The sequence below is a fragment of the Somniosus microcephalus genome, chromosome 2 (genome assembly GCF_052327205.1).
Source record: "Somniosus microcephalus isolate GS21.2 chromosome 2, FLI_Smic_1.0, whole genome shotgun sequence".
NCBI lineage: Eukaryota > Metazoa > Chordata > Chondrichthyes > Squaliformes > Somniosidae > Somniosus > Somniosus microcephalus.
In genome coordinates this window covers 125,636,160-125,663,507 of record NC_140988.1, presented here as the reverse complement: position 1 = coordinate 125,663,507, position 27,348 = coordinate 125,636,160, and the positions used below count along the sequence as shown (strand labels likewise).

The following is a 27,348-nucleotide window of genomic DNA, read 5'->3' as shown; positions in this document are numbered from 1 at the left end:
TTTAACTTTCTTAACTCAGTGACTAATTGAAACTGTAAGCATTACAAGAATTTAAAATTCCTGTTAAAAATCAGTTGACTGGTAAAGAACTGGCCATGGAGCATATTTCTGTTAGTAACTGTTAACAATGATTAAAATATATTTATGTACTTGTAAAACTTAAGAGTGGTAATGAATCACAGAGCGAGGAATTTAATCTGGCTTCATTGCCAACATAAGCTTGGAAGCAGGGAACAGTACATGATGCAGAGGGAATCAAATTGGCGGAAAAAACGTGAAGTATGTTTTATTTTCTATACTTTTTTTTCCATTTGCTCCTCGACATAATTCCTAACATTGAGTGATAATGTGAGAGTGGGGCAGGTGGACTTCATAAGCATTGCAAAACCTGCTGAAATGTCATTATTATGCATTTCTTAGACTAGGTTTCCACAGAAAGTTTCTCCTTTTGACCTAGTTGTAATTTTTCTATTTTCTCTTCCCTGCCCTTTCCAAAGCCCCAGTTAACTGATTTACTATTTGATCATATATATTAATTCTTTGAGCCCTATTTTTCATTTTTTTAAGTCTCTCATTTGGGGTCTTCTTGTGCCTTGAAGCATCTCTGGCCAAAATGGCAGAGTGGAAACTCTCTCCCGGAACTCTACAATATAGCTTTACAGTGAACTGCTAGGATGAGTGCGCTACTGATCTTTTGATATTCTTTCCCTTCCTATAGGGAAGCTCCAGCTTCTCTTTAGTGTCTTCGTGCATCAGCACAGCTGAGATCAGGCACTAACTATGTGAGGAATGAAGGGCATGGATTCCCATCCTATCTTCCTAAAGCACAGCATGTTGGAATCTATAGCAGCGTGCCATCCTATTGCTACAGGTCCAGAAGAATCACATTCTTACAACAGAAATATCGCAGGCAAGCAACCCACTCCTATCTCTTCCATGGACCATATGCAGCGTAGACTATCACAGACTCCACTCCAATTATTTAATCTCCCAAGGGAAAATTACAAATCAATAAGTTATGAATTACCAGAAACAGCATTCACAAGATACATTTGGATAAAGAAGGCCCTTCAGCTCACTTGATCTCATCATTTTAGAATATTAATCCTATAGTTTCTTAAACGATTGAATGTTTCGGCTTCAGATAGCCTTTCTGGCATTGTCATCATTTATTTGTCATCTTAATTGCCATGATGCAAGCACCGCAGCCTTCTTGGTTGACCTTTAGAGGTTCTGTGGAAATAATAATACTCTACAATCTGGATCCAAATATTTCATGGTAAGAGGGAAAAGCGTTATCTTGTAAAAGGTTCATTTGAGGAGTTTCTGTTCCAGGTTACAGTGAAATGTTGCACTGCTACAAAAATATCAGATGTAGCAACAGTCAGATTCCTTTAGTAGCACACTGCCGGTGCTATCCTTCTCAAATGCAGCTGGGAACTTAACTACAAATAAATTGGAAAGTACACATTTTACAAAGGTACCTCTATCGTGATTGGGTTACCACAAGCTCTAAAAAATGATTCTGAATTTTTCTCAGGTCCCTGGGTATAACACTGAAAATACATTGGCCCAGAAATTCGGATCTCCACGGGTGAGTACGCACGGGGTACTCACCCGTAGGCCCAACGGAAGTGCCGGTTTTGTGCATGCACTGCGCATGCGCGGGAAACCGGAACTTCCGTTGCCTTAAAGGAAGGGGTTCAGACGTCGAACGCGTGCACTGGAGAGGCAGCACATGCGCATGGAACCTACGTTTTTTTTGCAGGTTTCTCCGGGAGGGTAAGTCTCCAGGAGTTACACATGTAAAAAGCAATTTTATGAATGGGCATTTCCCTGCTACCATTGGCTCTCCATGGCCCACGTGATCCCAGGGGACGCATTGAACTAACTGAGCCCCTGGGATATGCAAGCACTGCGTGCCGGCAGTTGGAGCAGGCCCAGGATTGGAATCCCACACGGGCCCACAGCTCAACGGCCGGTGCGCTAGGTAAGTGCAGGTCAGAGGCTTGCACCCGCAGGAAGCCTCCGACCTGAATTTCTGGGCCATTAAGCAGGGAATTCCAGAGTTTAGGGCCTAGACAACAGAAGGCACGGCCGCCAATGGTTGAGTAATTATAATCAGGGATGCTCAAGAGGGCAGAATTAGAGGAGCACAGATATCTCGGGGGGTTGTGGGGCTGGAGGAGATTACAGAGCTAGGGAAGGGCAAAACCATGGAGGGATTTGAAAACAAAGATGAGAATTTTTGAAACCGAGGCATTGCTTAACCGGGAGCCAATGTAGGTCAGCGAGCACAGGGGTGATGGGCGAACTGGACTTGGTGCAAGTTAGGACACGGGCAACCGATTTTTGGATGACCCCAAGTTTACGTAGGGTAGAACGTGGAAGGCCAGCCAGGAGTGCATTGGAATCGTCAAGTCTAGAGGTAACAAAGGCATAGATGAGGGTTTCAGCAGCAGATGAGCTGAGGTAAGGCCGGAGATGGGCAATGTTACAGAGGTGGAAATAGACAGTCTTAGTTATGCCACGGATATGTGGTCGAAAGCTCATTCCATCACTTCATCACTGATTGCTGAATGCCTACATGATGCAAAACATTCTGGGTATATGGAAGAGGTCTCTCACACAGGAAAAACTAGCTTGTTCAGTGGTCAGGCTGGCACGCGGGTTAGGCACTTGTGTGCTAAATTAAGATGGCAGACAGCAGGAACTGCTTCATGTTGATGCTTTGTAGTTGCATGTGAAGACAGATGCTCATCGAGAACTCGTTTCTTCCACCCCCACACCCCCACCCCCTTCATGGTATGACAATGATATGCCTCTGGCGATTTGAATGTTTTATTTAATAAAGTAGGATTTTGTATTGTTTTCATTTCATTACATTCAGTCTGAGTAACAGGGAGCTATTGCTTCAGATGCAAAACTTTTGTCATGGTCTGCCAGACAAAGCAGACTTTAACCCTGTGAGTGATGGCCATTTCAATTGAAGAACATCTGCAAAAATGATCTTATGGCTTTCTAATGCTGTTATAAATCACAATTACAGAAATTAATAGGAGCATAGAACTTTTCATCATATGTTATGTTCTTTGCATTAGCTACAGTAAAAAAATATATAATTGTGGCTTTAAAAAAATTCCTCAAAATTCCTGAAGTCCAAAAGAAGGAGCCTGCAGCAAATGCAGTTAATTACATTCTGAGACCTGCCTTATTGGAAAATTGATTAGACTTCCTTGTATTATTGCTGCTATTAGTGTGTTATTCCTTAACACAGGACACTGAATATCCTGGTAAATCACAGTATATTTTTTGTTGTTGAAAGACTGCCTCTTCCTGTCACATGAGAAGACCACACATTGTTTTCCAGTAAAAATCCCTCTTCCTGTCACACAGTGAAGATGTGCAGCAAAACTCAGTAGATTCAATGGCAGAGGAAAAATAAAAACCCATCTCTGATAATTCAGGGTCCAAAACTGAAGGAGAATAAACCAACAGTGGAAACAACTGTGTATCACAAAGGGGTGTGTTTCAATCCTGTGGCATAGCCTGGATAAAGCACTAAAAGTTGGCTTTTACTATTATTACATAACCAGAGCCTCTGGATTATATTATATACTAGCTGGAGTGCCCGGCGGTGCCGAGGGTTTTTTGAGGGCATGTTGTTGTTGGAACAGAGAGAGAGAGAGACTGGGGGGAGAAGAGAGAGACTGGGGGGAGAAGAGAGAGATGGGGGGGAAGAGAGAGAGAGAGACTGCTGGATTTAGTTCGGGATTAGCCCGGAGAGAGAGGGGGGGAAGGAGCGCCTCAGGCCTGGCCCGATCGACCCCTGCGAAGGAAGGAAGGAAGAAGGCGAGCTCTCCCTCCTTGTCCCACCCCCCTCACTCTTTCCCTCCCTCACCCTCTCTCTCTCCCTCCCCCTGTCTTTCCCTGCTTTACTCTCTCTCCCTCCCTCCCCACTCCTCTCCCTCCCTGCCCCCTCTCCTCCCCCTCCCTCCCCCTCTCCTCTCCCTCCCCCTCTCCTCTCCCCCTCTCCTCTCCCTCCCTCCCCATCTCCCCCTCTCCTCTCCCTCCCCCCTCTCCTCTCCCTCCCCCTCTCCTCTCCCTCCCCTCTCCTCTCCCTCCCCCTCCTCTCCTCTCCCTCCCCCTCTCCCTCCCCCCTCCTCTCCTCTCCCTCCCCCCTCCTCTCCCTCCCCCCTCCTCTCCCTCCCCCTCCTCTCCCTGTCCCCCCTCCTCTCCCTCTCCCTCACCCCCCTCCTCTCCCTCTCCCTCCCCCCCTCCTCTCCATCCCCCTCCTCTCCTCTCCCTCCCTCTCCCTCCCTCCCCCTCTCTCCCCCTCTCCTCTCCCTCCCACCCCTCCTCTCCTCTCTCTCCCCCCTCCTCTCCTCTCCCTCCCCCCCTCCTCTTCCTCCCCCCTCCTCTCCTCTCCCTCCCCCTCCTCTCCTCTCCTCTCCCCCCCTCTCCTCTCCTCTCCCCCTCTCATCTCCCTCCCCCTCTCCTCTCCCTCCCCCTGTCTCTCCCTGATTTCCTCTCTGTCCCTCCCTCCCCCTCTCTCTCTGCCTTTCCTCAGAGCCCGGACGTGGTGAGCCGAAGCCTCCGTGTGCGGATCAGTGCCTCAAGGCCGGCCGGACTCACATTAGCCGCACTCCGGGCCGACGTTGACGCGCGCGTTGACTCCCACGCCGCCAGCCTTTACAAAGATGGCGGCGATCGCAGGGCGGGACGGGCGGTGCCTAGCTCGGGTGTGGCTGGCGAGGAGAGGCCGAGGCTTTGAGGCCTGCAGGCAGCTCATCCACCGCCGAGGGGGGGGAAAGCCCGAGTCCCCTTTGCAAAAGGATTTTTTTTTCTTTTAAAAGCAACTTTTTTTTTGCTGGAAATCTATATTTCAAAATAAACACGCAGAAAGTGGGAAAAAGAAATCAATAGTTAGGAATCAAGATGGCGGCCACTCACCTCAGCTCAGAAGGATTAGGCCCGCTCACACACGCAATGAAACCCCCGTGACGCACCAATTGGTCAACCATCAGGTTAATCTGCTGTACGATTGGTCAACCATCACGTCACTCAATGCTAATGAGCAGAATGTTGCCATTTTTTGAACCTTTTTTGTATACTGTCTGAACAATTTTTGTCTGACCAAAAAGTAAATACACCTATTAGACTCCCCTAATGATAAGCTTTCTTTTGATATAACATGTGTAGGTACGCTCTATAGCTTTTGATTGTATAGCCGGACAGACAGACAGAAAGACAAACAGACAGAAAGACAGACAGACCAACCGTTTTATATACATAGATAGGAAAGCATATATAAGGCTAGAAATTACTATCTCCAATATTATTGTCCTAACACTTAACATGCTTGTATCAAATTCTGTATCACATCTCTCTGCTCCTTTTAATGGAGACATTGATTGAATTAGCTTAAAGGAGAGACTAGAATTTGATATGAGCGCATTGTGGTTATAGACTAGAAAAGTATGACGTGCCAAAGTTGCTGGCTTATAGTGCAGTCTGATCACCATGTTTTCCTATATGTAATGCAACAGGACCACATGTAAGCTCCACATCATGTCATAACTGATAAAATTAAGCTCAAGCAACTTATCCATGTCAACTGTTCAGTGCAACATGTTACAACAACTTGCATTTATACAGCTCCATTAATGTAAAAAAAGTCCCAAGGCACATTACTGAAGCGTAATCAGACAAATATCAACAAGCGGAAGAAGGAGATATTAGGAAAGGTGACTTAAAAACTTGGTCAAAGAGGTGGCTTTTAAGGAGGAAAGTAATTTGCAAGGACAGATTCCACCTTGAGTGTGATTTTTCAAAAATGTATTATAAGCTTAGAAACACCGCAAAGAAAAGATATTTAAAAAAATCATGGACAAAATACTCAATTTTTGTCACACATGCCATGTGAACATTTCAGGGCCGAATTTTGTTCCTATTTTCAGGCAGGAATGGGGTGGTAGCATGATGACAGTCATGACACAGGAATTACCACCCCATTCCTGCCGACAATGCGAGATGCCACCATTTTGCTGGGGCCTTGAAATGGGCAGATGAGGTGCCCGCTGAAAGCAGTCTTCGGACATCAATCAGACCCTGATGCAGTTTTCAGGTGCCAATGGGCACAGCATGTACCGTGTAAGCTCCGCTCATTGATACTTGGCGCTGAGCAGTCTAACTCGAGGGCCTTAAGTGGGACCATTGCAGGCTGCTCAGAAAATGGTAAGTTTAAGGTTTTAAATGGACTTTTGCACAAACAGCTCGCTGTCAGAATCGTTATGAGGCCTGACTTCAAAAATTGGTCAGGCATCTCGCCAATGATATAGGGGCTCGTTCGGTGGTGGGTCAGTTGGGAATTTTTTTTTTATTGACAGCGGGTCAGGACCACGCTGTCAACCCACCACCACGTGACTTTCCCAGATGTCGGGTGTGTCAGGGCTGAACAGACCCAACACGCAGCGGCGGGGGAGGCAATTCAGGTCACTATGGGTTAACAGCCCATTAAAAAGTATCTTGAGCTCACCTTACCATTTTATAAGATTGGCCACGGGGTCCATGCTGCTCAGGGATCATGTCAGGTAAGGAGGTCGGGAGGTGTATGACCATGGAATCATCTCATTACTTGACAGCTGAAAATATGCGATAAAAGCTCCCATCTCACAGCTGTTCACTTTCCAAGCTCAGAAGATGTTGCTTACTGCATTTGGAACACAGATTGAGCTTGCTGCAGCTAGCAAGTGTTTGGAGCAAACTCTCTATCCAGTGTCACCTCATTGGAACAACCTCTCTCACCATTGAAAGATCGCTTCTGTCATCTCAAGTTCACCTGCCATCTATTACAGCAGCATCGGTGCCCTTGAAACTATCTCACCTTGGTCCTCAGAATCCCACCACGATCAGCCCCAACACCAGCAGCACCAGGCACACCAGCAGCACCAACAACAACACCAACTTTCTCTGCAATCAACTGATGCTGCACAGGACAGAGGGCATCAGCATCTGCCCAGGATGTCAGGCATGGCCTCACCATGGCCAGATTTACTTCACTTGACGCTGTACACCCTGGCTACCACATGATGCACCAGGTTGGCACCACCCCACAACAACACCATAAAGCATCCCTACAATGCCCAAGCCATTCCTTTCACACTCATGACCATTGCAGGGGGTTCCGTTATGTCTCACCGTTCACTGCAACTCACTAAGCCACTTCCAAAGGTGCACAGAGATCTGTCCAAGAACGCAAAGTGTTGAAAATAAAGGTTTCGATGTTTGACAGCACATTAACAGAAAATTTACATGAACATTGGCTAAAACACACAAGTGCCTATCATTGTGTGTTGTTAGTTGGTATGATTGGACTAGGATGAGGGTGAGTGTGAGGGGTGGCTAGTGAGATAGGGAAGTGTTAATGCAGATAGAGAGGGATGGGTGGAGGTACAAGGTAAGTTGGTGTGAGTAAAGATGTGCAGGAGTATGGTAGGAAAGGCAGAGTGATAGGGATGTGATGAGTGGCAGAGTAGGATGAGGTTGAGTGTGGCTTTGCAGTAACATTTTGTTATCTACTGAGATCATTGAAAGGTTTGTGCCACTGCAGCCTGGTCCTCCTGACGACATCCCTGCTTGTGCCCTCCTGTGCAATGTGCAACCAGGCTGCATTGGTCTCCTGGGGAGGTCTCTTCCGCCCATTGGAAGGGAAGAGAACCTCCCTGTGTGCTGTGACTCCCTCCATAAGCATCTGGAGGGAGTCATGGGAGAGCCTGTGTGCAGCTGTGCACCTCTGTACAGTGCTTGTCAGTGTTTGCAGCACCTCAATGCTGTAGAACACTGACAGCACAACTGTCAAAATAAATTTGCACATGGTCCCTTTAAGGAAACCGGCTGATGACGCATCATCAAATGACGTCACCAGACCCTTCAGTTGGCCAGCAAATGCGCTGGGTGGGCTTAACAAGCCCAATCAATGTAAAATAATTCTACACAACGGGCTGGAGCCAGCAGCAGGCTCAGGACCTGCCACCGACATTGCCCACCACGGATCCGCCGAGATAGGGGAAATCGCAGCCATTGAGTTGGAGGCGGGTATAATCTGACCACCAGCCACACCCTGATGTCTCATGAAATCAGAATTGGCCCCTTCTTCTCTATTGCAATGAAAATGCATCTTGCTCAGATGCAAGTCCAGCAAATGGGTGTTTGACAGATGTGCTGCCTTCCTTTAGGAGTTTATGTTAGTTTCAAGTTAATTCAGGGGTTTGAGTAATTTGGGTCGATTTCCATTGTGTGCCGCCACCTAGTGGATATTTGGTACATAGCAAGCGCAGTAAAGCGCAGTAAAGTGCAGTAAAGTAAACTACTGTATAGCACAAGACCTGCAGCTCGACACATGGTCTGGCAGTTATTTTCTTGTTACACTTCAGCCTTGGACACGATTTGTCATTTCACAATAAGAATCTTTCAGTAAAGTTTACAAGAAAAGTCAAGCCTTGTGATTTTTATGGGAAGATATCAAATTGTTAGCTACCTGTCTAGCTTTGCATAGGAATGCACTGCAAGGGCAGAATAGTGGAAAGACAACAGCACAGCGGGCTCAAGCACAAGAAGATACCACTCAGCTACCATGAGTCTACGCTCAGGAAGACAATATACCATAGAGGATGTCGACCAGCCAACCGAGAAGCATGAGTCTCTTCAAGCAAATGATGCCAAGTCACAGTCCTCTAAAGCATCTTCTAGATCATCTCAGCGGTCCAGCAGACCGTCGTCATCGACAGCTTCTGCAGCCGCCAAAGCACATGCCAAGGCAAAAGCTGCCCAGGCTCAATTGTTCTTCGCTGAAAACGAAGCTAGTGTGATGAAGCAGAGAGCCGACCTCGACGCTAGTGTGATGAAGCAGAGAGCTGACCTCGACGCTAGTGTGATGAAGCAGAGAGCTGACCTCGACTCCAGTCTCCACATTCTCCAAAGCCAGAGAGCTGCCGCTGCCGCTGAAGCTGAAGCTGCAGCTTATGAAGAAGGTGAGGAGAACGAAGGCGGGGAGCACAGCCATGAACCATATGTTCCAGAACAGCCCCTCAGTCCAGTGCAACATACAAGTGAGTATGTCCAACAACACTCCAAATTGTTCTTCAAGGAAACACCCAGGTATCTCGACGCAGTAACAAACAGCCTGTTTTCGGAGACACTGAGCTTAAAAGAGAAGAAACAAGTAAGACTTACCTGCAGAGACCTCCACAGCACTCGGCCAATCCAACCAAGCAGTCCTCACCCAAGCCACAAGGTGCACAAGACCTCGCTAGGTACCTCATCCGCCGAGAATTGTTAAGTTCAGGTCTTCTAGAATTTGATGACCGTCCTGAAAATTATTGGTCATGGAAAGCGTCCTTCCTGAGTACCACCAAGGACTTGAATCTGTCAGCCAGAGAAGAACTAGATTTGATGACAAAGTGGCTCGGAGCTGAGTCGTAAGAACAGGCGAGGAGAATTCGCTCAGCGCACGTCCGCAATCCCACAGCAGGCCTCAACCTGGTTTGGCAACGTCTCGAAGACTGTTATGGGACACCAGAAGTCATTGAACACGCACTGCTTAAGAAGATTGAGGACTTTCCGAAGCTAACCAACAAAGATAATGTCGAGCTTCGAGAACTGGGTGACATTCTCCTCGAACTGGAGTGTGGTAAGGGAGAAGGTTACCTGACAGGCCTCGCGTATTTGGATACAGCTCGTGGGGTAAACCCAATAGTGGAAAAGCTCCCCTACAACCTTCAAGAGAAATGGATAGCTAAGGGATCCAAGTACAAGGAGGTCTACGGAGTGGCATTTCCCCCCTTCTCTCTCTTCTCCAGTTTCGTCCAACAACAGGCAAAGGTGAGGAATGATCCAAGTTTCACTTTCTCCACCTCCAGCAGTTACGCTCCTTCGAGAACAGAGAAACCCACAAAGTACAGCAACAAAGCCTCTGTGAGCGTGCACAAAACAGATGTTCCAGCCGAACCCTCAGTCAACCAATCCAGTTCTGCTGGGAATAAAGTGGATGACCCAGATCGTCAGTGTCCAATACACAAGAAGCCCCACCCACTCAAAAAGTGTCAAAGCTTTAGAGGCAAGCCTATTGATGAGCGCAAATCATACCTGAAAGAGAATCGCATCTGCTTCAGGTGTTGTGGGTCGACTATGCACATGGCAAAAGACTGCAAGGCGACAATCAAGTGCTTCGAGTGCAACAGTGAAAAACACATCGCAGCCCTGCATCCAGGTCCTCCCCCTTCGACAACCGTGAGTGCTGCGGTTGACAAAGAGGATAGCGGGGAGCAAAGCGAAAGCGCATCTTCTTCAGTCACCTCCAAGTGTACAGAGGTTTGTGGAAATGCAAGCAGCCCACGCTCATGCTCCAAAATCTGCTTGGTTAAAGCATATCCTGCAGGGAGAAAGGAGAAGGCAATCAAGATGTATGCAGTGCTTGATGAGCAAAGTAACAAGTCTCTAGCGAAGACAGAATTTTTCAATCTCTTTGAAGTCAAGGCCAGCGCAGCTCCGTACATGCTAAAAACCTGTTCAGGGACAACAGAGACTACGGGTAGGAGAGTTGGCAACTTCATGATCGAGTCCATGGATGGGAAACTACAGCTTCCCCTCCCCACCTTAATTGAGTGTGACATGATGCCAGATGATAGGACGGAAATTCCCTCCCCAGAGGTCGCACGCCATCAGCCCCACCTACAGCCAGTTGCCAACAAGATTCCAGCTGTGGACCCGGACGCTCCAATCCTCCTGCTCTTGGGAAGAGACATCTTAAGGGTGCACAAGGTGCGTGAGCAAATCAACGGGCCCCACAATGCTCCTTATGCGCAGCGGCTTGACCTGGGATGGGTCCTCGTGGGTGGAGTTTGCCTGGGAACAGTCCACAAACCAACGGATGTCAACGTCTATAAAGCAAACGTGTTGCACAACGGTCACACATCCTGTCTCAGCCCATGCCCAAACAGGATCCAGGTAAAGGAAGACTACGATGGCATGACGCAGCATCATAGGTCAACCTCCTCTGCCTATGAGGAAGAGGCAGGCCTCACTGTGAGCACAGACAGCCTAGGATGCTCAGGGCTAGATTTTCAGTATAGACAGTTTTGGGGCGCTAACCTTAGCGCCCGCCCGAAGTTAGCGCCCGCCCCAAAGTAGCGCCCCGTTGCCGGAAATTCAGTGGCTTCGCCCTAAGAGAGTGGTGGAGCGCTAAAAGAAGCGTTCCACTCCTACCTTTAGGCGCTAAGCCGGCGGTCCAGAGGGATAGCGCCCAGGCGGGGCGCAGCGCGGGTGCGGTCATTTTTGCACTGACAGCAGACCCCGTGGTGCCAACCAGCTGTTAAAGGGGGAAGGGACGAATTGGTCTGCTGCCACGCCCGGCACACTGCAGCCTTGCAAAGAGGCCTCAACACTGCTGCTCAGCCCCAGGGAGTCATGGCAACGCCAGAGAAGGCCCGTCAGCGTGCCCTGCGCTTCTCAGAGGGTGATCTGGACATAATGGTCACAGCTCTGGAGGTGAGGCGCAAGATCTTGTTTCCAGAGAGTGGGAGGAATCCAACCCACCACGACTACACCAAAGCCTGGAAGCAGATCGCCCAGAGGGTGACGTTCACCGGCGATGCCCCCAGGACCCACAAACAATGTCGTAAAAAATACAACGATCTGACCAGGATTGTGAAGGTGAGTAGCCTTTCCAGTCTCCTCCTCATTCTTGCATGTACACCTGACATGATGGGCAAAGGGAGCTGAATGTCCTATTGGCCAGCCCTCAGCCAGCAGCATTGGGACAGTCATGAGCATCAAATGGGCATTCGGCACTCTACACTTTGGCCAAGCTATTCCACCATGGGAGGCAGTGCACACTACATCAGGGCTTCACTCTGTCCAAGCTATTCCACCATGGGAGGCAGTGCACTCTACATCAGGGCTTCACTCTGTCCAAGCTATTCCACCATGGGAGGCAGTGCACTCTACATCAGGGCTTCACTCTGTCCAAGCTATTCCACCATGGGAGGCAGTGCACTCTACATCAGGGCTTCACTCTGTCCAAGCTATTCCACCATGGGAGGCAGTGCACTCTACATCAGGGCTTCACTGCGCACTTACAGCCCGTCCTTTCTCTTGCAGGCTAAAGTAGCGTTTAATCGCCAGGCCCGTGCCAGGGGTGGCCGCGCCAAGCTGCAGAAGCTCACTCGGCTGGAGGAGCGCGTGTGTGTGCTCATGGGAGCCCGTGTGATCGTCCCCACAGCGTGCGGTGTATCCGACCCTCCACTGCCTGGCAATGGTAAGGACCTCGCCTTTTGGCCCTCTCGCGTCGCACTGGCCCATCCGAGCTACCTCCTTTGCCACTGTCCCACCAATGCGCTGAATGCCACCAGTCCTAACTCCCTCGCTGACGCCGTCTCCTCACTCTGAAGCTACTCTTGTGCATTCCTGCTTTCAGCTGGTGACGACCAGGACCCTGAAGCTGCCAGTGACAGCACCTCCGACCAGGAGGAGGAGGAGGAGCAAGCCGGACCTTCGGGGGAACAGTCACGTCCCGCAGGAGAGGAGGAAATGCTTGACACCTCCTCACTGGACGAGTGCCTGGAGGAACTGTCGCAGGGCAATGCAGCTTCTGGGACCAGTGGCGTCCAGCCACCCAGCAGCCGTGCGCGTGGCCCGCAGCCTTCCCCCCAATGGGGGGAAGGATCAGAGGGGAGTGCTGCTGCTCGGCACACTCGCCGCCACCAACACGGCAAGGGTCCCCTAGTTCGGCCCCCTCCTCCCCAGCGGGAGAGTCGCGACTCCAGTCCGGACACCTTCACTTCAGAGGAGGTGCGGAAGCTGGATAAGATGGCCGAGGACTCGGACCGGCGCCACACGGAGCTCATGAGCGTGGTGGGGCGCATGCCTGAGGCCATCGAGTCGCTGGCGACCAGTGTGCGCGAGTTCGGGGCAGCAACTGCCGCGAGTGGCCGCATGCTGACTGATGCCGTCAAGACCCTGGCGGCTGTGATGCGCGCGCACACCAGGACCACAGGGGCACTCACTGCTGCCACACGCGCTGTCTCAGGCAGGCATCGCCAGGGCAGCCGCCGCGCTGGACCATCCCAGCAAGCTGCCCCTCGGCTGATTGCTGCGGATCCTGCAGTGCGGGCCCGGCCGAGTGCCACCGCACCACAGCACCAGCCAGCGCATCCCAGACGCCAGCTGGCCCACATTGCGCCATCCGTCGCCGCCATTCCCCCACTGGGGCATCAAGGGCAAGCGGCTGCAGCTGATGGTGGCCAGGCTCAGGTGCGCCACTCAGCAGACGGCCCCTCGAGGCCCAAACGCCATGTAGGCCGCCCCCCAGCGGCATCTGGCGGAAGGGCATCTGAGCCTCAGGCGCCTTCCCCCAGCCTCGCAGCAGCCACTGGGCAGAGCTTGCGAAGGAGCAGCAGGCCGGGCAGGGGAGGCAAAAGGCTGGCCAAGGTCTCGCCCTCGCGGGCCACTCAGTAGAGGGTGTGGGCAGCTTTCCTTTAATATGGCGGTGGCCATCTTTATTTTGCCCATGGTTGTGTTGTTGGAGGGCTTATTTTTTGCGTTAGGCCGACGTTGAGGCCCGGTTTGAAGAAAGGTGGAGTGACTCCTCCCCAGTTTGTGGGAGTGAGTCGTTTGTTGGGCTTTTTGTGGGGCCCGTTTATTGTTTTTGGGGATTCATGTGGGAAGGGCTTTTCATTTTTGTGCAATAAAAAATTATCTTTAATCATGCAGTCTCCATGGTTGTTCTTCTTAGTGTTTGTTGGCTTCGCCGGCTGAGGGCTTGCGGAGCGGCTGCATTCATCTTCCCTCATGGCCCCTGGCCATTCCCTGACAGGGGGCTTAGAAGTACCATGTAATAAGGTGGCGTCGTGCGGCCCTTGGCCCTGGTCGCTCCCTCCTGGGAACGTACTCCTGCTCCTCCTCCTCCTCCTCCTCCTCATGCTCCTCCTGCTCCTCCTCCTGAGGTGCTGGTCCAACGTCAGGTGGCAGTGCCTGAGTCCTGCGGATAGCCAGGTTGTGTAGCATGCAGCAAACCACCACAAATTGGGAGACCCGGTCCGGCGAATACTGGAGAGCTCCTCCGGAGCGATCAAGGCAGCGGAACCGCTGCTTGAGGACCCCAATAGTTAGCTCGATGATGTTGCGGGTGGTTTTATGGCTCTCGTTGTAGGCCTCTTCAGCAGCGGTCCTGGGCGCGCGGAGCGGGGTCATGAGCCAGGTGCACAAAGGATAGCCTTTGTCCCCGATGAGCCATCCTCTTGGGGGAGGCTGTGCCTGGAACATGTCATGCACAGTACTCTGCCGCAGGATAAAGGCATCGTGGCTGCTGCCTGGGAAGCTGGCATTGACTGCCATGATGCGCTGCTTGTGGTCACATACCAGCTGCACATTCAGAGAATGGTAGCCCTTCCTGTTGCGATACTGCTCGCCATGCTCCAGAGGGGCCCGCAAAGCCACATGCGTACAGTCAATGGCGCCCTGCACCAAGGGGAATTCCCCGAGTCTGGCAAATCCCAATGCGCGCTGATGCTGGCTCTCGAGGGCCATGGGGAAGGAGATGAATTGGCTTCTCCTTCTGAACAGCGCTTCGGTCACCTGGCGGATGCAGCGATGCGCGCCATACTGGGAGATGTTTGCTATGTCCCCAGCAGCGTATTGGAAGGAGCCGGTGGCATAGAAGTTCAATGCCACCGTCACCTTCACTTCCACCGACAGAGACGTCCTGCACCTGAGCTTTGGCCGCAGATCTCGGCGAAGCAGGTGGCAGATCTCTGCAATCACCTCCTTTCGGAATCGGAGCCTTTTAACACATCGCGCGGCACTCATGTTTAGGTAGGAGCGCTGCTGACGGTATAGCCTGACTGGGTAAGGCCTACGTGGCCGACGCCTGTAGCCCCCTCTGCCTCTAGCCAGGGCTGCCCCTCTCACAATGCGTCTGCGAGCCCTACGGACATGGCGCTGCAGCTCCGCGTTGGCACCCCATGCAGGCCCCATCAAATCCTGGCAAACAGTCTAATTTCCAAATGGCCACTTGCAGCGCTATGGCCTGAGTCCAAAAATACCTGGCTCTTGCTGCTTGAAGCCAGTTAGCATTTTCTGTAGCTATCCTCCTTGTTGTGTCTCCAGAAATGCGTTGCACAAGACTGTTTTCTGAAAAAAGGCTGGCCTTTATACTGGAGAGGACGTTCCCTTTAATTAGCGCCCCCCGGGGCCCGCGCTGGTTGTGTTGCGTTCCTTTTTCCAAACGCTCCGGCCGCCCGCCGCACAATGGGGCGGTCCGACTGAAGTTTGGAATCGGGGCGGCCAAAGGGCGTTGCACGAGGATGTGACGTCATTTTCTGCGCGCGCATCCGGGCGGGCGCTAAACTTTGCGCCGGCGCTAACGGGCAACATAATTTGGGGCGGGGCGCAAACTGTGCTGCGCCCGGGCGCTACACGCATAGCGCCCGGAAATCACTTCTCTTAAGGCGCTAACTGCTGGCGCAAGCGACTGAAAATCTAGCCCATAGTGTTTGAAAGGTCCAAGGATGATGACAAGCCAGCACTATCCATGGACGACAAAGCTTTCCTAACCATCAATGCCCCGAGGAGGTTTTTCTCAATCCGTGGTCCAGCCAAACTTCTCCGCTCTGACAGAGGGACTAACTTCGTGGGTGCCTGTAAGGAGTTGGACATCCATACGGACGATGCAGCGGTAAGAAGCTTCCTCCAAAAGAAAGGATGCACGTGGGTGTTTAACCCCCCGCATTCATCCCACATGGGCGGTTCATGGGAGAGTCTCATCGGTGTTGCCAGACGTATTCTGGATGCTATGCTGCTTCGGACGGGACCCACTTGTCTCACACACGACATCTTGCGCACTCTCATGGCTGAAGTCATGGCGATCATGAATGCAAGACCTCTGGTGCCGGTGTCCACCGACCCAGACATGCCTGCAGTCCTCACCCCAGCGATGCTCCTGACTCAAAAGATGAGTGCTACTTCAGCCCCCTCTGGAAACTTCGACATGGCTGAGCTGCACGGGAAGCAGTGGAAGCAAGTCCAGTGTCTTGCAGACACTTTTTGGAAGAGATGGGGAGGAGAGTATTTGTCCACCCTACAGAGCCGTAGGAAATGGACAGAAGACAAGCCAAATGTCAAAGTGGGAGATGTTGTCTTGCTGAAAGACAGCCAAGCACACAGAAATGAATGGCCAGTGGGACTGGTTGTCAAAACTCTGCTGAGCAGGGACAAGAGGGTCCGCAAGGTGGAGGTGAAGATTGTCAAGGAGGGGACTGTCAAAGTGTTTCTGAGGCCAGTCTCAGAGATCATAGTCCTCCTTTCTGAAGAAACCTAGAGAAAGGATTCTGAGTATGTTTGCAGCCAAAGGATGTTTTCTTTAGGTTTTATTTTGTATCTGTAGTGGTACAATACCAAGCGGGGAGTGTGCTGCCTTCCTTTAGGAATTTATGTTAGTTTCAAGCTAATTCAGGGGTTTGAGTAATTTGGGTCGATTTCCATTGTGTGCCGCCATCTAGTGGATGTTTGGTACCTAGCAAGTGCAGTAAAGTGCAGTAAAGCGCAGTAAAGTAAACTACTGTATAGCACAAGACCTGCTGCTTGACACATGGTCTGGCAGTTATTTTCTTGTTACGCTCCGTCCTTGGACACTATTTGTCTGTAAGTACTTGAGAATGTTATAGATGATTAGTGTACACTATATTTTGCAGAAAATGTTTAGTTTGTAACCTTTCTCTGTAAGCAAACCTGCACAGCTAGCCGTGAAGTGCTCGCTCTCTGCATCTAGCTGGTTAACTTGTAGCTGTATTTTGATGCACTATGTACAGGGCTAATTTGAAGTGAATGTAAGAGGATGCCTTTCAGTTTGCTAAATATATATTCACAGTAAGCTGTGTTTCCATGTGTTTTGGTAAGTTACATGCCAAATGTACTGTGTTGCTCAGGCTTACCTAAATTTGTGTATGCATATCAGTTATGTGCTTGTGTACTAATGTGTGCTTCCATTTCTGTATTGTACTTCAGTTTCACAATAAGAATCTTTCAGTAAAGTTTACAAGAAAAGTCAAGCCTTGTGATTTTTATGGGAAGATATCAAGTTGTTAGCTACCTGTCTAGCTCTGCATAGGAACGCGCTGCAAGGGCAGAAAAACAGACATCAAATGTTACAGAAACATACGCATTATAGGAGAGACTGGTTTAGAATCTTCCTCATTGTTAGCAGATTCTCATTACTGAGACAATACTTGGCACGTATCAGCGCAGCAATGATAAATGTGAATAGTGCACCTGGTTTTTCACCTCCCCATATAATGACTGTTATCCATAACCTCATCATGCAGTAGGAACAGTAGGTGAGGGTGGCACAAGTAGCGTAACATGTGACAAACTTAATAACCCCAAACTTTGCTGCTGGTGCAGGGCCTTACTCAACAGGGTTGAAGTTCAGAGAATCGTGTGCTGAGGTCAAAGTGCACCTGATTTTCCAGCCATTCATTTTACTGCCTAAAAAATTAGGAATGCTGCCAGCCACCTGCGCTGAATTGCATGCCTGATTGTTTAATCTATGCACCAGAAGCTGAGATTTGCAATTTTGGGACTAATATGCTTGTAGACAGCTAAGTATGTTCAGTTTGGGAAAACAAACTCTTTTCTGCAAAATAAAGGTATGACAGACTGCAAAATATATTAAAATTTAGATAATTCTATTGCTATTACATGCATGTGATGCTTGAGTGTATTTGCATGTGCATATCCCTTCTCTATGTATCTGAGATTGACTCATAACTGCCCTCTCAAGTAGACCTAGAAAGCCACACAATGGTGTCAAACCACTAAAAAGACTGCATCAGTTCAAGGGCAACTATGGATGGGTAATAAATGTCGGTCATGCCAGTGATACCCACATCCCAAGTATGTAATTTATAACTGCAGAGGGGCAGAGTAGAAACATAGAAACATAGATGATAGGAGCAGGAGTAGGCCATTCGGCCCCTCGAGCCTGCTCCGCCATTCAATGAGCTCATGGCTGATCATCCAAACTCAGTACCCTGTCCCTGCTTTCTCCCCATATCCCTTGATCCCTTTAGCCTTAAGAAATATATCTAACTCTTTCTTGAATATATTTAATGAATTGGCCAACATTTCCTGCACACTCAGGGAACCAAACAATGAATTGCCTCCACACTTCTCTCGCTCCACCGCCGTAACTTCAGAAGCCCCGTCTACATGCGTAAAGGGAGTTTCTGCTGAGGTTATGGTAGCAGAGCAGAAGGCCCAAGGAAGTTCACCCCTCCCCCACCAAGTAGCTGACAAGCTTAGGCTGGAGCACATTAAGAGGAATTTGAGCTTCAGGTTCAGATTCTTATATTGACATTCCATCAAAAAGACTCGGGTTTTCCCAGCTGTTTGTGGAATAAAGCAGAAATGCACTTTTTTCAGCTGGTCGTGGGTGCTATACAAGTAGCTCCAAGTTCTCCTTGTTTGTTCCACTGAATTTTTTCAACAAAAATTTATCACTCAACCTTAACTAAATTCCAAGAAATTACTTCTCTGACAACTGTGGTGCACAAATTAAATCTGTTTGTATTATATGAGCTCACAACATAATCCTCATCCCAGTTGTCAGGCCTCACCCTAAGTGGTGTTGTGAGTTAACATCGTGTTCTTTCAGCTCTAGAAAGTCTCTTCTCTTAGGGTGCATTTGCACTGCAGCAATTAGTCTGAGTTCAGGTTCCACTCAGGCACTGCTTGGTTCCTACTTGGCTGTAATTCAAATCATTGTGCCCAGGAGAAAGCTCTGTGAATGCTTGAATATGATAGAGCTCTGTCCCAACATTGTTAGAGTGCACGGAAAAGAGAGTTCCTTTGCGATAAACTTTAAACCTACCTGAGCTTAATTTTAAAAAGTGCCTGGTGAATCCAGTGGAACCACTCAGCAGATTGTAAACCAGGTTTGATAGGGCACTGGATTAATACTGAAGAATTCACTCTGGTTGAACTCTGGCTTTGGACTAGTACTGCAAGTTGAGTGTAATTCTGAAGCCCAAATTGCTTCGCATCAATGTAAAGCTTCCAGTATAAATGCACTCTTAGATATCTGTAAGGGACCTAATTGAAATTAGTTTGAAGCAGTTTTAATATTGATCTTTTTGGACATTAAACCACAGCAAAAATACCTACAGTTTAGTACAAATTTGCAACAAATTGGCAATCTCTCTCCAAGAAGTTATAAGGATAGCTGCAGTGAAAAATGGGAATACACTGATGTAATAGAGATGCTCTCAGTGCATTGCTACATTGTTAAGGCACATTGTTGGAATAAAGTAAGAGAGGCTTCCCTCACTTTCCAGTTGTGTTATATTCCAAGAGCATATTCGGAGTTCAATTCCTTAGGCTGGACAGCACCCCACCCCACCCTGCCCCCTCCCAGTAAGCACAAAAATTCACCCCCTCCAAAAAAAGTTGTCTCACCCTGGCATCCTGTAATCCAAGTTTGGGGAATTGAAATGTCAGCTAGTTTTTTTTGGTTCATGTTCACTTTCACGGTCAGTAGCAACCCTTGTCCTGTGAGGATCAGAAATGAACTACATGTTTTGCAGAGTTTATGGCTTATCCCAGAAGATGGCAGTTTCCCAAGTAAAAAAAAATGGTGCAGTATGATACAGCTCAAAACACTAAATCAGGACTGCAATCCCTGAGATTGTTTGATGAATATGGGTGACAATATCCAGTAGGAATTACTCACCTAGACGACTGCCAACAGGTAATCTATCACTTCTTTATACTAATGCCAATATTCAAACTTAAAGTTGAAAAGAGGAAAGCCTTCATACAGAAGGAAAGTTTTACGCACAAGGGGTAATATTTAGACAAGGTAAGAATTCAGAAGAACCTTCTTAATATTCTGATTGTTTTATGTTACAAAATAAAGTTATTTTTACAGATACGTTTCCAAATATTGAGGTTCCTAGAGCTGTAAAATCAGATTCCAAAAAATAAAGAATGTTTATTTTAGTTTTAAATTTATTTAATATAAATTGGAAGTTATTTTAAACAACAGTATCAATTCATTTGCAAATTGAAATTTGTGTTTAAAGGGCAATGGGATAGTGAGTCAGCAGCCCATTTTACATCTCTCCAAATTTTTATTTCCATTGAAGTAAAAAATCGGGAGAGATGTGAAACGGGCAGTTGACTCACTGTCAGCTGTTTTACACTATTGCACAAAGTCAAAATCTACCCCAATGTTTTCATGATAAATTGTTGCTAAATGTATTTTGTTTTTTTACAAACACCCACCTCAGTAATGTAAGTCACATTCAAACATAGCATCAAATCATTTTATGAAGAAACCAATGTATGCTCTGCTGACTTCTCTTTCTTGAAAAATGAAAAACTTGGCAAATACTTCTGTATGAAGGCAGTAGCACTTTAAAGGATTAATATCTCTTAACAATCAACAGGCAAGTTTACTCAGGAGGAAATTCACAGTAAAGATTAATATTGATAGCTTTGATGAAGCCAAGTCAATCTTGAATCCCATGTCATTTCATTGGCTATGAGGACAGCTTTTGATGATAGTTTTTAGCTAATTAAATAACAATTGTTTTTCAAAGTTGATTCCAAAATTCCTGGTTGAGCAAGGAGGGAGACGAAAAAGGGTTTAAAAGTTTAAAAATTGAGGGAAAAGGTTGAAAAAGGTGCAATACTTAGAAAAATTGTAAAATTAAAGTCATAAAAAGACAGAAAGAGAACAAGGTAAAGACGATGGGAGGGATAAGAATGAAAGAACAAAGGCTAACTAGTTTTCATTTAAAATTGTGCTTTTAGGCCTAGAAATTCAGTGGCCTGCGCCACCAGTTTGCGCCCAAAGAGGGCTTTTGCGCCACTGGCCAAACCTACCGCGATATTTAGTGGGGCGCTAATGGCGGCATTAGCCTGTAGCGCTGCGCCGCCACCGATGACGTCATCGGTGTGCGCAGCGCCCCGCTATCGCCCTGCTGGCCATATTTGGTCGCTGCCGCCTCCTCCGCGCCGGCCGCAAACAGCGACCGGTACACAGGGGCCTACCTGTGGCGGTAGTGGGGCGAGTTAAGGTGGAGGTGCGGCCGGCCGCTTTTTCAGCGGCCGCCTGCCCGCACCTCCGTCCCCGGCCTCCTACACCCGCCCCCATGGCATTGCCGGCTGTTTCCCGAGAGCCCGGCACTTCTCCTTGGTGCCGGGCTCATTTGCCGGCACTCGCGAGCGGGGATCGCGCTGTTGCAGGCACCTCCCCCTTAAGAGTGAGAGGAAGGCCTGCAGTACCGCAGGCTGTGTTGCCGCAGCGGGTGGCGCTGCGGCACTTTGCGCGCCGATATTCAGTTTCAGCGCCCCAAGCGGGGCGCCGAAACCCTTGTTTAGCGGCCGGCTTCCACTTGGGGCGCTGAAACTGAATATCCCGCTGGCGCAAGTGGCTCCGCGCGCAGCGGTAATTCCGGTGCCCAGGCGAGCTGGGCGCCCCAAACTGAATTTTTAGCCCTTAGAGTTCAATCTACTGTTTTCTTGTGACTGCTATTACTGATATTTAAGCAGCTTTGTTATTGTAATATCAGTGTGTCTAGCATCACTGTGCATTCTATGAAAACTTACAAAATTACTGAGAGTTATTACTAAAACTAAATGCCTAATCATACCAAATAAACAGGGAAAGCAGTTCTGCCTAATTCTTAGTACAGCAGAGAAACAGGAACACAGAGATTTGAGAAGCCATCTTCATTAATACAAGTGGTAGCTTCAGGAAACCTAATACTGAAGCAAAAGGCTGAGAAATGTCAAATACCGTGAAGGGGACTTAACACGCCAAGGTCATGCTGTGAACACAGACACTATGTCATGCTGGATGGCGTGTAGTGCAACAACAGTATCAGCAATAGTATTTCTCCAACAAGCCAAATGAATTAGAAGGTTTCAACTCCACAGCTTGTCCCTCAGAAGGTCTGTCAGCAGCTACCTTGTATAAATATTGTGCGCCATGTAGGGAGAGCAAATCTTGGCCCAAACTAACATGAAGTAACATAAGAACTGCACTGGCAAGGATATGCTAGATTAGATGAACTGCAAACTGAAGACAACATGGATTGAATCAGTTAGTCACTTTCAAATATTGTAAAGAGCCCATTGTGTTTTCACAGTTATATGCATCTTGGAACTTTCTTTCACAGCAAAGGTGAGCAAGGACTTCTTATTCATACATATTGTTTCATGAGTTCCTCAAAAAGCAAGTACTGTTTCTCATGCAATCACCGCGTAGCGTATTTGTGATCACTTTACACTTGGTGGCAGAGTAGGATACTGGAGTTACTGTACATCAGGACAACAAGGTTAAATTACAGCATTCCAGGACCAAAAAAGCTAAGGAGGTTGCTGTACAAATGAGTCCAGAGGAACAAAACAGGATGCATAAAGCTATTTTCAGTACTGCTATTAGCTAAGCTGAGTTGAAGTGAGTCAAAAATAGCCAGGAATAATTGTGACACTTCTATCAATATCTAACTCGTTCTCAGGCAGGGAATCTGGACTTGCTTAGGATCAACTGCATTTCACAAAACAACGCCAATCCTGACAAAAAAGACAATGAAGCTTAAAAGGCATGCTTACTCTGATAAACGATTTCTTGCAATGCAAATATCTTGCAATTCTTTTATATAGTTACCAATATAACCTGGACTTGGGAGCACAGGAAAAAGCTTGTTTTGTATTGACTCTCCATTTAGTAATGTCTACCTCAAAATTAGCCTGATTTACTTCCCTCCTCTCCTGAAGGTGTTGAGCCTTTGGTCGAGTTTGATTCCATGGGTGCCAGTCACCCTCTGGTGCCTTGTTCCAGCAGTAATTATCCACATGTGAGGCTTGACGATGAGTGCTAGAAAGCTATTCTTTGCAGGGAGCATTACAGGTGAGCCCCACCTGATGCTGACAAATGCACTTTCAGCATGGGTCACTGGCCAGAAAATAGATGCAGGAATTCTGGTTGATTTTTCCCTCCCTAAAAGCAGGACCCTGAAGCCAGTTGTAGCATCACCCTGGCTAAGGTCAGGAAATTCAGCATGGACTGGGGATTGAACTTGGGATGTTTGTTGATCTGTATGGTGCAGCTACTCACTTACTAAGCCATCAGGAGAGGCAAGGTTAACTTTTAACCTTTGATCATCTCATTGGTGATGGTATTGAATCCAAAAAGACACTTGCATCTCACACTTCTGTGGTCTTCTAGATATAAGAACATAACATAAGAACATAAGAAGTAGGAGCAGGAGTAGGCCATATGGCCCCTCGGGCCTGCTCCGCCATTCAATAGGATCATGGCTGATCCGAACTTAGGCTCACGTCCACTTCCCTGCCCTCTCCCCATAACCCCTTATTCCCTTATCAGCTAGGAAACTGTCTATCTCCGTTTTAAATTTATTAATGTCGCAACTTCCACAACTCTCTGAGGTAGTAAATTCCATAGATTTACTACCCTCTGAGTGAAGAAGTTTCTCCTCATCTCAGTTTTGAAAGGGCAGCCCCTTATTCTAAGATTATGCCCCCTAGTTCTAGTCTCACCCATCAGTGGAAACATCCTCACTGCATCCACCCGATCAAGCCCCCTCACAATCTTATATGTTTCGATAAGATCGCCTCTCATTCTTCTGAACTCCAATGAGTAGAGGCCCAACCTACTCAACCTTTCCTCATAAGTCAACCCCCTCATCTCCGGAATCAACCGAGTGAACCTTCTCTGAACTGCCTCGAGAGCAAGTATATCTTTTCTTAAATATGGAAACCAAAACTGTACGCAGTATTCCAGGTGTGGCCTCACCAGTACCCTGTATAACTGCAGCAAGACTTCTCTGCTTTTATACTCCATCCCCTTGCAATAAAAGCCAAGATTCCATTGGCCTTCCTGATCACCTGCTGCACCTGCATACTAACCTTCTGTGTTTCATACACCAGGACCCCCAGATCCCTTTGTACTATAACACTTTGCAGTTTCTCTCCATTTAGATAATAACTTGCTCTTTGATTTTTTCTGCCAAAGTGCATAACCTCACACTTTCCAACATTATATTCCATCTGCCAAATTTTTGCCCACTCACTTAGCCTGTCTATGTCCTTTTGCAGGTTTTTTATATCCTCCTCACTCACTGCTTTCCCTCCTATCTTTGTATCGTCGTCAAACCTGGATACGTTGCACTCGGTCCCTTCCTCCAAATCATTAATAGAGGTTGTAAAGTGCTGGGGTCCCAGCACCGACCCCTGCGGAACACCACTAGTTACTGATTGCCAACCAGAGAATGAACGATTTATCCCAATTCTCTGTTTTCTGTTAGATAGCCAATCCTCCACCCATGCCAGTACATTGCCCCCAATCCCGTGATTTTTTATCTTGTGCAGTAATCTTTTGTGTGGCACCTCGTCAAATGCCTTTTGGAAGTCCAAATACACCACATCCACTGGTTCCCCTTTATCCACCCTGTTTGTTACATCCTCAAAGAATTCGAGCAAATTTGTCAAACACGACTTCCCCTTCGTAAAACCATGCTGACTCTGTCCGATTAAATTATGCTTATCCAAATGTCCTGTTACTGCTTCCTTAATAATGGACTCCAACATTTTACCAACCACAGATGTTAGGCTAACTGGTTTATAGTTTCCAGCCTTTTGTCTGCCTCCCTTTTTAGCAGTTTTCCAATCTGCTGGGACCTTTCCTGAATCCAGGGAGTTTTGGAAAATTACCGCCAATGCATCCACAATCCCTAGCGTTACTTCTCTCAAGACCCTAGGATGTAGGCCATCAGGTCCAGGGGATTTATCCGCCTTTAGTCCCATTATCTTACCGAGTACCACCTCCTTAGTGATTTTAATCGTGTTTAGCACCTCCCCCCCCCCATAGCCCCCTGTTTGTCCAGTGTTGGGATATTTTTAGTGTCCTCTACTGTAAAGACTGATACAAAATATTTGTTCAGCGTTTCTGCCATCTCCATGTTCCCCACCACTAATTTCCCGGTCTCATCTTCTAAGGGACCAACATTCACTTTAGCCATCCTTTTTCTTTTTATATAACTGTAGAAACTCTTGCTATCTGTTTTTATATTTTTTGCTAGTTTACTTTCATAATCTATCTTTCCTTTCTTAATTAATCTTTTAGTTATTCTTTGCTGGCTTTTAAATGCTTCCCAATCTTCTATCCTCCCACTAGATTTGGCTACTTTATATGCCCTTGTTTTCAGTCAGATACTATCCTTTATTACTTTACCTAGCCACGGATGGCTGTCTTTTCTTTTATGCCCCTTTTTCCTCACTGGAATATATTTTTCTTGAAAGTTGTGAAATATCTCCTTGAATGTACACCACTGCTCATGTACCGTCTTACACTTTAATCTATTTTCCCAGTCCACTTTAGTCAACTCTGCTCTCATACCTTCATAGTCTCCTTTATTTAAGCTTAGTACACTGGTTTGAGATCCAACTCTCTCACCCTCCAACTGAATTTGGAATTCAACCATGTTATGGTCACTTGTTCCAAGGGGATCCTTTACTAGGACATTTTTTATTAATCCTGTCTCATTACACAGGACCAGATCTAAGATTGCCTGCCCCCTGGTTGGTTCAGTTACAAACTGCTCAAGGAACCCATCCCTAATGCACTCTATGAACTCTTCTTCAAGGCTGCCCTGTCCAATTTGATTTGTCCAGTCAATATGAAAGTTATAATCCCCTATGATTATAGCTGTTCCCTTATTACAAGCCCCAACTATTTCTTGATTTATTCTCCGACCAACAGAGTTGCAACTGTTAGGAGGCCTATAGACTATGCCCACGAGTGACTTTTTCCCCTTATTATTCCTTATCTCCACCCAAACTGTTTCACTATCCTGATCCTTTGAACCAATATCATTTCTCACTATTGCAGTGATTCTATCCTTTATTAACATAGCCACCCCACCTCCCTTTCCTTCCTGTCTGTCCTTCCTAATTGTCAAATACCCCAATCTTATTATGTGGGTATTTTTTTTCAGCCAGTGATGATAATTCAATGGGAAAATCTTAATGGTTTTCCCAAGCAGGAGCCACCATGCTTTATAATTGATGATTATAAGTATTTTGTCATCTAGGGTAATCACAGGGGAAAGAGATTGGGAACTGAATGCCTTTTTCGCAACCCTGACTTTTCTTGCGTTTAGTTGTAAGGCAGGTTCTGGAATAAACGGAGTTTTGGGTTTGGGACAAATTGTTTATTTACTGTTGGCTTTAATTTAGCCAACATGTCTCAGCATTGATAATGAAATTGTATTTAGTGATCACAAATATTTCTAATAACTCACCAATCACAACATTAAAAAGATGCTTGCCAATCATGAAAAAGGTAAAGATTTTGTGACTTTAGTTACAGTATATGTCCTTTTTAACAACAGTGTTTTAAAAGGAGGAAAAATATAAAATTTATGACAACTTATGTTCTTAAATGCTAATGAGTCAATTAGCTTTAAAGAAAAACAGATCAATAACTATTGTGCAAAATGCTCTTATATTACAGGGCTGCTGCTGATCACAGATTGTCTCTGAATATAGACTGTAAGAGAAACCCACAGAGACCTCCCCACAATAACTTATAAAGAGCAAGAAACAAAGGGTATTGAGCCTGAAGATGCTTCGATTTCCCAAGACGCTCAGCCCCTGTCACATCAAACTACCAATTAGTCACAAATTTTTACGACCAAGGATCAGCAGGCTTGAGCAGTCTCTTGTCATCTTGGAAGATATACCAATAAATGGCATATATTAAGACAGCCTTGTAGCAAATCTACAGAAAGACAATTCATGTAGTATGGCATCAGCTTTAGATAAAGAGAATTTTTACTCCTCATTTGAAGCACAGCCTTGCCGTGTCCTACGGCCGCCTCGACATTTTCTGTCTCTTTCTCCTCTAATCAGTCACTCTCAGTTAAGTGACCTGTCCACATCATTATTGCCCTATTAATTGCTTCTACCTACATTTTTTTTAAGTGGTTGCCCTATGAGATGTCCTTCTCTTCAAAGTTTAATGCAGCTAGACCAGCAATCAATGGACCTTTAACAGAATAATTGTGAAGGTTGATTAGCTGTCAAAAACTCTTTTTACAGTGTTCGCAAGCAGTAAATCTAATTTCTAAGCCTGAGATACTTCACATGTCACCTGGTCCTTCATCCAAGACTGATACATTGTGAAACAGTCAATGACAAATTCCACAAAGTCAAAAGAATAAAGAGATACATAAAGTCAAACTGCCTACTTTTATAAAGATGGTA

General features: G+C 47.2%; 1 long non-coding RNA gene across 1 annotated transcript; it reads left to right on the top strand.

Annotated features, from left to right (window-relative positions):
- The first annotated feature begins 215 nt into the window (after nt 1-215).
- Nucleotides 216-27,348, top strand: LOC147122936 (uncharacterized). Its single transcript, XR_015080368.1, has 3 exons — nt 216-279; nt 22,209-22,243; nt 26,597-27,348. It is a non-coding gene; the product is annotated as an uncharacterized LOC147122936 (long non-coding RNA).